The sequence below is a fragment of the Cucumis melo genome, chromosome 12 (assembly GCF_025177605.1).
Source record: "Cucumis melo cultivar AY chromosome 12, USDA_Cmelo_AY_1.0, whole genome shotgun sequence".
NCBI lineage: Eukaryota > Viridiplantae > Streptophyta > Magnoliopsida > Cucurbitales > Cucurbitaceae > Cucumis > Cucumis melo.
This window is the reverse complement of record NC_066868.1, coordinates 7,259,259-7,269,619: the sequence shown is the minus strand read 5'-3', so window position 1 is coordinate 7,269,619 and position 10,361 is coordinate 7,259,259. Positions and strand designations below refer to the sequence as shown.

Below are 10,361 nucleotides of genomic sequence, written 5' to 3'. Positions count from 1 at the left end.
ATTTATCACCACCACCATCGTCCCTCGTGTGCAGCCCGTGCCCGCCGCCACCGTCGTCACTCCTCACTTTCTTCAAACACTGTTATGCTTGCCACCATCGTCGGGAGTCCTTTTCTTCAACCATGTTCACGTCCAGCCTTGTTAGATACAGACGGAGGAAATGCTGACATTTCAGCCTCCTCCTCATCCTCCTCAAACAAACACTCACTCAAATGGGTGTTTTATCTTCCCCTTCTGTAAGCCATTCTCCAATGCCTCGCCCTCCTCCTCCTCCTCCTCCTCCTCCTCCTCAAACAAACACTCGCTCAAATGGCTGTTTTATCTTCCCCTTCTGTAAGCCACTCTCCAATGCCTCGCCCTTGTAATGTTGGTTCTCTTCTTGGGTTCTCTTCACTTTCCCTTAAACCTCCGGCTTTCTCTAATGGCGCCAAGAAGTTTCATGGGGTTGGTCTCATAAGAGCTTCTGTTACTGTGGAGCAGCAGGTAGAGAAGACCAAGGTTGCTCTTGTCAGAATTGGCACCAGAGGAAGGTAACTTTTTTGTTTTGTGGGTCTTTTTTAGATTCTCTTTTGGTTTATGGTTTTGGGTTGTCTTTAGTTTCTAATTTTGAGTTTCTGGCTGATTTGAGTTTGATAATGTGGGGGATTGAGTTATTGTTGAAGGGTTTGGATCAGTTCAATTTGTGTCTTTCAACTGGGATTTAATTTTGCTGTATTGTAGAATTGTGAGAAAGTTCAGTATGTTTCTCATGTTTGTACTTGAATCTTTCAAAACTTGTATGTTGACCTTTGTCCAAATGAAGTAGTATGGAAGTTGGTATTTTTTGTGTGCTTGTAAATCAGACCATGAAGAACACGAAAGGGTGGAAAATTAACAAAACTAAAGAAAGTAATAGATTCCTCAGAACTAACAATTGTGGAGAACTTCCTTCCTTACTCTCGTGTGTAACTATGACCCAATACTCTTCGTGTCTCATGATAAGATTTTTTAACGTATAGTTATAAATTAATAGATTCGTTTACTTCAAATGCATTTTTGTCTAATAATTTTTCTATATTTCATATCTTCCAATATTGAGCTCTCTCCGTATTTCTTGCATAAAGGTCATTTTCATTCTTTGAAGTGTGAAGTAAACTTTCAATCACTGAAGTTTTCAATTCTTTGTAGTATTCTCTGAAGTGTTTGTTAAATTTGATATAAAATAAGTAGGAATGGATGGATAATGGAACAGTGGGAAAAGAACTATTACATCAGTTCTATTGTTGGTGCTAATAAGAACTACAAGGCGTGGGCATTTTATTTTGTGCAGAATCTCAATGTAAATTTAAGTCTGTTGGATTTGATTTCAAGATGCTACCATTCTGCTTCTTATTTGTATTTGTATTTGATGTGTTTTTTACATCTCTTTGGACTTGGACATTTACTTTTTCCACGTCAAGGGCTCTGATTTCTCACTTATGTATTTTGTGGTCTTGCCTTGGTATAGTTCCCTTTGTGTTTATGGTATAGTTCCCTTTTTCTGCTTCAAGAGGTTTAGGTTCCACTGGTATGAATTGCCTCATCTTCGTGCATTCATAGTATTGTATCTTCTTGGGTTACCTTTGCTTTGTAGTTCATGAATTGGGTTTCAACACTTATAATTTGAAGAACGGGGCACTGTAGAATTGATGAAAAAGGAAGGAGAAATGCTCTGCTGCTATGTGAAAAGAAATGGGTAACATTCACTAGGAAGTAGGATTAATTGCTAGAGCTGCGGAAGTAGGTTCATAGTGCTGAAAATACTAAAATATGTTAACATGTTAATTGAGCTTTTGTTAGATGATCTTGCTGAGTAAAAAAGGTAATCAATTTATTTTTTATTGTTATTATTATTATTTATAGTACCCTTAACTGAGATTCCTATAGATGCTTGGCAGAAACTAAAACTGGGTTTGGTCTGAGTTGATTTGTTCGGAAGTCAGTCTTGATTACTTTGCATTTATATATATATTTTTAGACATAATGGCAACAAAAAGAGAATGTAAAAAAAAAAAACATAATTCCAGAATATAATCTTGTTCATCCTTGTTTGCTTTCAAGTTGCATTGAGTTTTACAAGCTTATTTAGGTTCCCCTATTTAGTACCAAATGTATATTAATTCGAAATAGTGTGACAGAAGGGGAAATAGGTCTAGTGATGGTGAATGATACATTTTCACTACAAATGAGTACTTGAAGGCCTTTTAACTTTCTTCTTCTTCTTCTTTATGTAATCAATTTTTGTTGGCATAAATGGTGCTCAAGACCTCACTTCCTCGGCAAATGCATATTGTAACAAGGTTCACAGGTCTCAGTGGCTCAGGTTTGTCACTAAACCTTTTGCAACATATGCTGATGGTTAGTTAAATAGTGAAGAACTTGTGGACATAACTGGTTGTATTATAAATAACATTGTGTTTTGAACCTGATTAGGAGACCCTTTGAACTTTCTGTGTGTATTATATGTGGTGTAAATGAAAGTCAATGATTTTGGCTGTTAATTTCTCCCTTTTCAGGGGACCCTTTCTTTCTCCTATGAGTCCCCACAGGCTATAGAACTGCTTATTACTATGCTTGACATGTTTGTTTGCAATAATGGAGATGATATCAGATTAAATGGTTTATTTTGATATTGCTTGTAGAATGATTGAAGTCATCAGATTGAAAGCTAAGCGATTGTCTAGATAGCCAGGCGATCGTTGAAGGTTGAAAACTGAGAAGACGTTTAGGATTTCTTATTTGTATTAGGATCTTGTTTCATGTACTATTGTAGAATGTATATATAAACACAATATTAAGTTTTCATTTTGTGTATTTGTAAAAGATAAATATTGTAGTTTCTAAAATAATATTAATTTCTTGGAGCGAGAAAAAAATATTTATCTATAAGGATTCAATGTTGGTTTATAAAAAATGGACAATAATACAACAATTAAATAAATATAAATTTCTAAAAATGGACAAAAACAAGCCTTTGATGTCGGTTTTAAACTAACATTATTGGCCTCTTTAATGTCGGTTTTAAAACAACATCATAGCCCAATCGACATTAAAGGGCTTCAATAACACTATCAAAGATGTCGGTTTAAAACCGACATTAAAGCCAAACCGACATTAAAGGGCTTCAATAACACTATCAAAGATGTTGGTTGAAAACCGACATTAAAGGCCTTTAATGTCGTTTTTAAACCGACATTAAAGAGGCCTTTAATGTCGTTTTTAAACCGACATTAAAGTCCAACCGACATTAAAGGCCTTTAATAACGCTCGCAAAGATGTCGGTTGTCAAGTGACATTAAATCCCTTTAATGTCGGTTTTAAACCGACATTAAAGGTCAAATTTCTTGTAGTGTTACTGGTAGAATATTGTTGTTTCTTAACGTTTGAATCCCCCGAAACGATTCCTTTCTTATGTTATCCTACATTTTTCTTGTTGATATTTTGAATAGTGAGATTGGGTTAATATATTCTTTTTCTTTTTAATATCTTTTGTGCCGTTTGCATATTGTTTTTATCTTTTTCTTAAAACGACATGCTCTAGATTTCGAAGAGTTATATATTTAGATTATCATAACAATTCTATAAATAAGATTGATATGTTGTATTGAAAAGCAATCAAAATGAAATAGAATACACAAAGAAAAGATTTGAATTTTAAAACTCTTGCAAATAAATCGTTTTTTTTTTCTTTCAAATATTCTAATTGGTAATTATTTATTTGGAGGTGTTAATCACAGACTTCCAACAATGACGTGCTTTGACAACCACCTCTAAAAATCATATTTGGCAAAACCACCTTTGCAATCATCACTAGTGACCAACTTCAATATATGTCCACAACTCCATGGAATAACACCTCTGGTTCCAATCATGTACGATGGATACCACCATAATAACCATATCTTTTACGGTTTTTCATTTCTATGTTTGGTACTTGATGATTCTACCAACATAGCCAAGTCCAACCACGGTAGAATAGTTTCTAAATTTTAAAAGAGGTTGGATAAGTTTCTAAATTTTTCATTTCTAAAAATAACAATTTCATTTCTAATTCATCTCCTGCATATTTGAATACGATAAAAACTAGCAATAATGATATTTGACATTTATATTAACTAATCATAACAACAGAATTATTGTAAACTTCTATAGAATTATTCACCCTGATATACATAAGCAAAAAAAGAAAATGATTCAACAACCACTTTAAAATAAATCTATAAAGATCTAGAAATGTTTATATATTTCTATGTTTCTGTAAAATTGATATGGAATTAAATTTTCTTGTAGTAAAATATTTCTACATTGTTTATTTATACATCCATAAATATTTTGGGAAAATTGCATCGGATGATAAAAAAAACTTTAGAAAAAAACAGCTCATTGCATCTCTTTATTGCATTGCAAATATGACAAGTAATTAGATATATCAGAAAACTATCAAACGACTACAAAAGGACTAACTATCCATTTTTAAATTTGCTATTTTTATAAACGACCCAATATCTTGAGTCTCAATATTATATTTGTAATTGACCAAAAGAATTATAGGGAAAACAATATTGCTAATCTAATATCTCGAAGTTGATGATATAAATTTGTATCAGTTAAATTATTCTTACATTGACTTTGTTTTGATGTAGTTTGAATTCTAGGTTTAGGAACATTTATATTTAAGTTTTATAAATTCACTTGGAAACAAAAGTTTTGTGGATTTATTACCTAACAGTAACTAGGTCATAAAAAATTAATTGAAGAAAAACAACAGCCAATATAGCCAATTTAAACATACATGATTTGGAATAGATAAAGCATATGTCAAATGTTCAAACTTCATCCCACGTACATTTTGAAATTCAAAAAAGGAGAAAATGGGTAATCTTTTGGTTTTTTTTTTCAATTTTTGTCCAAGATGAATTTTCAAATTTTCAGACGTTCAAATTTATTATTAGTATATTCAGTTAAATTTTATTTTAAAAAAATGATTCTCAAAACCTTGAGTAACTATTATATTATTATTTGTTAAGATCCAACTCATAAGCCCTCAAAAGTTGTCTATCTATCCAACAAAGTAAAACTCACTTTTCAAAGCGACCTAAAAAACTTAAAACAATATGGGTACGTTTTAGAATTATAATAATAAATAATTGATGTTTTAAGCATTGACCTCTGCTACATTGACATGTCACTTATACATCATTAATCTAACAAAAACTAATTAATTTATTGACCACTATTGTAATGTAGCATAAAAAAAAAAACAGAAGATGAGACCCTATTTTGCAAAATTTAGAGGTCTAACTTGTGATATATAATTCTTTTAGTTTTCAAGCTTCAATTTTTCATTTTAACAAAATACAAATAGAAAGAATACCAAGAAGCACCAGATATCTTAGTTAGATTTGACATATCTTTAGTATTTTCGTCATTCTCCAGTTAGATTTCATTAGTCAATCAATAATATAGAAATAATGAAATATATCAATTACAAGTTAGATAATAGTTGGATAAAAAAAATGTGAATATGAAACAAGCTATATGGAAGATTCATTATTTAAGTTAGAGATTTTGTTCTTAATTTTTTTAACATATATTTATAAACATTGAGCTAAACTCAACACTTAATAGACACAGAACAAAATAATTAAAGTTCAAATGACATAGATTAAAGTTATCTAAAAGGTAAAAGTTCAAAATTCCATTCGTGTTTTTAGGATAATTTGGAAAAGACAATGGCAATCATCTTATATTACATAATATATTTCAAGAGTTATACATATATGTATGTATAACAACCTTTGGAGTTCTCGCCCTTATCACATTTGGCACTAATTAGTGGAACTTTTCTATTTAACCTCTAAAAGGTCAAATAAATTTCCACTATCTCCATCATAATTAAAATGGACAACCACCTTTTTAGCTATATGGGCAAAGCACTTAAGTTTGTCTCACTTGGTGGAAATCACCATCTCCATAATTTCAAAACCCTAGCCACCTTCTTCCTCATCTCTCTCTACAATAACAACCCAATAACTCTCTTCTTGTAACCCCAACCATCCATATTATTTATAGTCCTGACAAACTTTTCTTTCTAATTCCATTTTTTCATCAAAAAGAAAAATGAGAATTAGAAACAACCCATCGTTATTGTTAATTGGTTTGTTTTTGTTATTGCTTTTGAGCTGCTCTTGCTTGACTTCAGCTGATGCAAAGCAATTTCAGGCCATGGAAGAAGCTCAGAAAAATAAATTGAATGAAGATGGGAAGCCTTATGTTATTGCTCGTCATTATCCAGAAGACGGTGGTTCAAAGAACCATCACTTTATCCCAAGAGAAGCTTTCAACAACTATGGTGGGAGTGATAATGGTGGTGGCTAACAACGCGTTTGGATTGCTTTCTAGGCGTTTATATAAGTGTTTATAATGCAAAAAAAATGTCAATCCTTATAAACACTTAGAAAGATTGTCTAAACAAAACTTGAAAATTCACTCTCTCCAGTTTTTTTTCTTTCTTTTTTAAGGTTAGCAATCAATCTAGGGGAGTAATTTGAACTGCTAACCTTTTAACCTCTGTCTAAGTCGGTTGAACTAGACTATGAATTGCATTGTGTGTACTTAGAGTATTGTTTGTTTGCAAACAACATCTTAGGCAAAGAAACAGTTTATCAAATATATGATAAAGGTTTGAAATTTGCATGTCTAAATATGTTGATTGTTGAACATCAAATGGTTTATACTGTATTTAATAAGGTGTATGTGTTTGATTGTGGGTTTGATATGTATGAGATATTTTGTAACATTTAGAGCTTACTTTATATGTGTTATGAGATTAGTTTGTTGGTAAAGTTTTTCATATACGTTTTATTTTAAAACTACTATTAGATTTTTATAAATGATGTTGAAGAACTTTTCAAAAGTATATGATTAATGTATAAAGAAGCCTACTTTTTCAGGGGACTTCTTTAGCAAAACTATAATTTATTGTTTAAAAAATTAGGAGGTGATTGTTCACCCAATATAAATATATCTCACAGGACCATTCTAGCAAAATTAAAAATAATAATAAATCAGTAAATAGAGAATTAAGAATAACATGCAGAAATTGATAACTCAGTTCGATGGTGAACCACTACGTCAACAAACAAAGTTTTTGGAAAAGATAATAGTCAAACAATTACAACATTGTATTTATCTGCAAATGACAATGAATACAACAACATAACATACGTAGAGTCTAACTTAACTAATCACCTAGGCTCCTCTCTTGCTTAGTCTTTGACTCCCATAAATATGAGGATGTTAGTCATGTCACACTTAGGCTTCCCCTAAGTGCCTGAGGCTCCCTCTCACTTCAATCTTCTTTTAAACTCCCTTTCAAGTTAGAATTTTGGCTCCCCTCTAAGTCTTGAGGACTTTCTTTATTCTAGAATAACACTTCAGTGTTCTTTTAAGCTTGAGAAATCCTTCTCGACTAGTGTAATTAATGCCCCAAATTATGATAATCTTATTTTTAATTATCTCAAGTTTAATTTTGACAATTGTTGAAATTATTTGGGTGTTATTTAATTTAATTGTTGAAATCTTTGATTTGCATAAATTAGAATTTATTAGATATTTTGGAAAAATATTTAATTAATTGAAATTTAGAATTTATGATTCAAATCGGATGTTTCAAGTGAATTGTGGTCGGGAGAATTGTATTTGAAGGAATTATGTTCATTATATATGTGATTATATAATTAATTAAATTTGAAGTTAAAATAATTATATAATGAATATAGTCCAATTATTTAAGGATATATATTATTTTAGGAAAGATAAAAAGAAGTTTTGGTGGGAGGTGTGATTGAAGAGAGAGAAGATTTGAATTAAAAGGGGGATTTTATTGGTTTTAATGAAGTAAGAGAAGATAAAATTGATTTAATTGAGAAAGAAGGGAAAAGTAAAAGTAATAATAATAATAATAATATTGTTATTATTTTTCTTTAAATAAGCCTCGAGAAATGTGATTATTCATTAATTCATCATCTTCCTCATTGGAAACTCTAACTCACCATCTTCTCCCTTACAAACCCTAACCACTCAAGTCTGCCGCCACCTACCTTTCCCGTCGTCAACCACTGCAAGCCGATCGTCCAGTGACGCTTACGACCACATCATCCGTCCGCTCGTCACTGTCTGTCCCCATTTTTGTCTCGTCTCCTCCGTCGTCCATCGATCGTGTCGGTTGTAACGATCCAACTCCTTATACTGAGTCGAAGTCATTACCGAATGTAAAACACATGATTTAAGCCATAAGTTTAGTAAAAACGAATAAAACTTCAGAAACTTATTTATGAAAATCAAATCAGGGTAATATGCAAAATGTAATTAAATATTAAAATCCTACTCGGGCCATATCTACTTTTAAAGAAATGAAATAGTAAATAGTGAAGAAAACAAAACTCAAGTACTAAATGTCTAAAACGAGGTGTAAGCGGAAGCAGAAATCCCTATGGCTCGCAACGGTCACTTCTGGTCGCTCGCCAGCTTGCCTTTGCTTCTGCCTCGGCCTCTACCTGAAAAACATAACATGGAGAGAGTGAGTATAAAATACTCAGTAAGGGACCCACTACTAGTCCCACTAGGTGCCTGTTAGCTTCTTATTAGAGTCCTGTAAATGGTACCCAATCTCTGGCACGTTCCCGAACACGTGCAACATGCGCTCCCGTAGGAACGAAAATCTGGTCTTCGGTGTCCCGGGGGAGCACCTAGGACATATTGGTCTGTTGTGAACCCGGAGGTAACAGTAAGACAATCGGGATGCGAGGACCCCGTTGAATCACTCGAATCATATCTATATCCATGCTAGACTGGCGTCCCGTCGGATCACACAGTCCTAAATAGGTGGTGATCCTGAAGGACATCCATGCAGGTACGACTCTGATAGGCTAAGCTAACAAGTACCCTAACCATAACATACATGCACATAGCATCATCATGTAATCAAACCAAGTCTAATCGCCATTTCACAAACCATCACAATATCCAACATACAATTACAACAAGTCACATTATCACAATATCATACCATCATGTAACCACATCATCAATCACATCATGCTCTCATTAATTACATGTGTTATGCAGCCTAGTCCTTAAAATGCATAACTCAAGGTGTAAGCGGTCTCATGGTTCTAATCACAGAGCTAGTAGTAGAAATCTCTTACCTGGAGATATGCTCAACGAGTCCTAACAGTGACAACACGCTTTCCCAAGCGGCGCAAGTCCCACGGTCGAGGTTGCAATGCTTGAGCCCCTACTGAAGAGTTCCAACACTCTCAGGTCACTCGGTCCAAGACGTTCCTTAAGCGATAATTTAATTTAGTCCAAATAAAATTATTTAGATTAAAGTTTCAAATCTTTGTTGGGTGTGAGAAACACTTTTGACTCACCAAAGTAGGTGAAAAGGAATCGGAGCAGACTAGCGGCTCAAGGGCAGGCGGATCGACTCGGCTGAGAAGCAGGAACCGACTCGGCTTGAAAACTGGGATCGGCTCGGACACGGCGCAGACAGGCGCGCCGCGGAGGGAAGCGGCTCGGCTACGACGCGGACGCGGCTCGGCTTGGGCGCAGGTGTTGTGCACATGCGGACACGGGTCGTTCGGGTCGCGAGGCGGAGGCTCGGTCGAGTCGGGTTTACGCGTGAACGGGGCGTGGGGCGATCCGGCTAGCACCGCGGCTTCGACGGCTCGCTTTAGCGGTGCTGGCAACTGCTTGCAGACGGGTTTCGGCTGGCGAGATGCGGCGGCTTCCGATCCGCGAAGGCGACGGCTTGCTGGACTGCACGGCTTCGAAGCTCTCGACTCGACGCAGTGGCGCAGGACGGACGAGGTAGTTCGGCTCGGGGGTTGCGGCTGGGCTCCCGTATAAGTTGGCTGGAATCCGACGGCGGCGCGGCTAGGGTTTCCAAAATATTTCTTTGATAGAGTTAGGGTCGGCGGCGGCTAGGGTTTCCAAAATATTTCTTTTATTTTTTTCTTCCAAAATTTCTCTAGGTTTCTCTCTCTTTTTTTTCTTTTCCAAAGAATTTTACTTTTGGTACACGGGTCCCAAGGTTCATTTAAACCCCTAATAACTCCACCTTCTCTCTCCTCCTCCAAATCTCATTAAATCACCCTCATTTCTCTCTTTTTTTTAAAAAAAAAGTCTTTCTTTCTTTTCCCTAATTAAATCCTCACCTCTCTCTCCTTAACCAACCAATTTTAATCTTTAACAACAAAACTTCACCAATTTATTTCCAAATAAAACAATTAAAATCCAACCAAAAAAAAAAACTTCAAACCTTAATTAATCACAAATCA

At 34.4% G+C, this 10,361-nt stretch overlaps 1 long non-coding RNA gene across 1 annotated transcript; it reads left to right on the top strand.

The window, feature by feature from the left end:
* Nucleotides 1-1,450: 1,450 nt before the first annotated feature.
* LOC127144221 (uncharacterized) lies at nt 1,451-2,907 on the top strand. The gene is made up of 2 exons (XR_007815796.1): nt 1,451-2,341; nt 2,661-2,907. It is a non-coding gene; the product is annotated as an uncharacterized LOC127144221 (long non-coding RNA).
* The last annotated feature ends 7,454 nt before the right edge of the window (nt 2,908-10,361 follow it).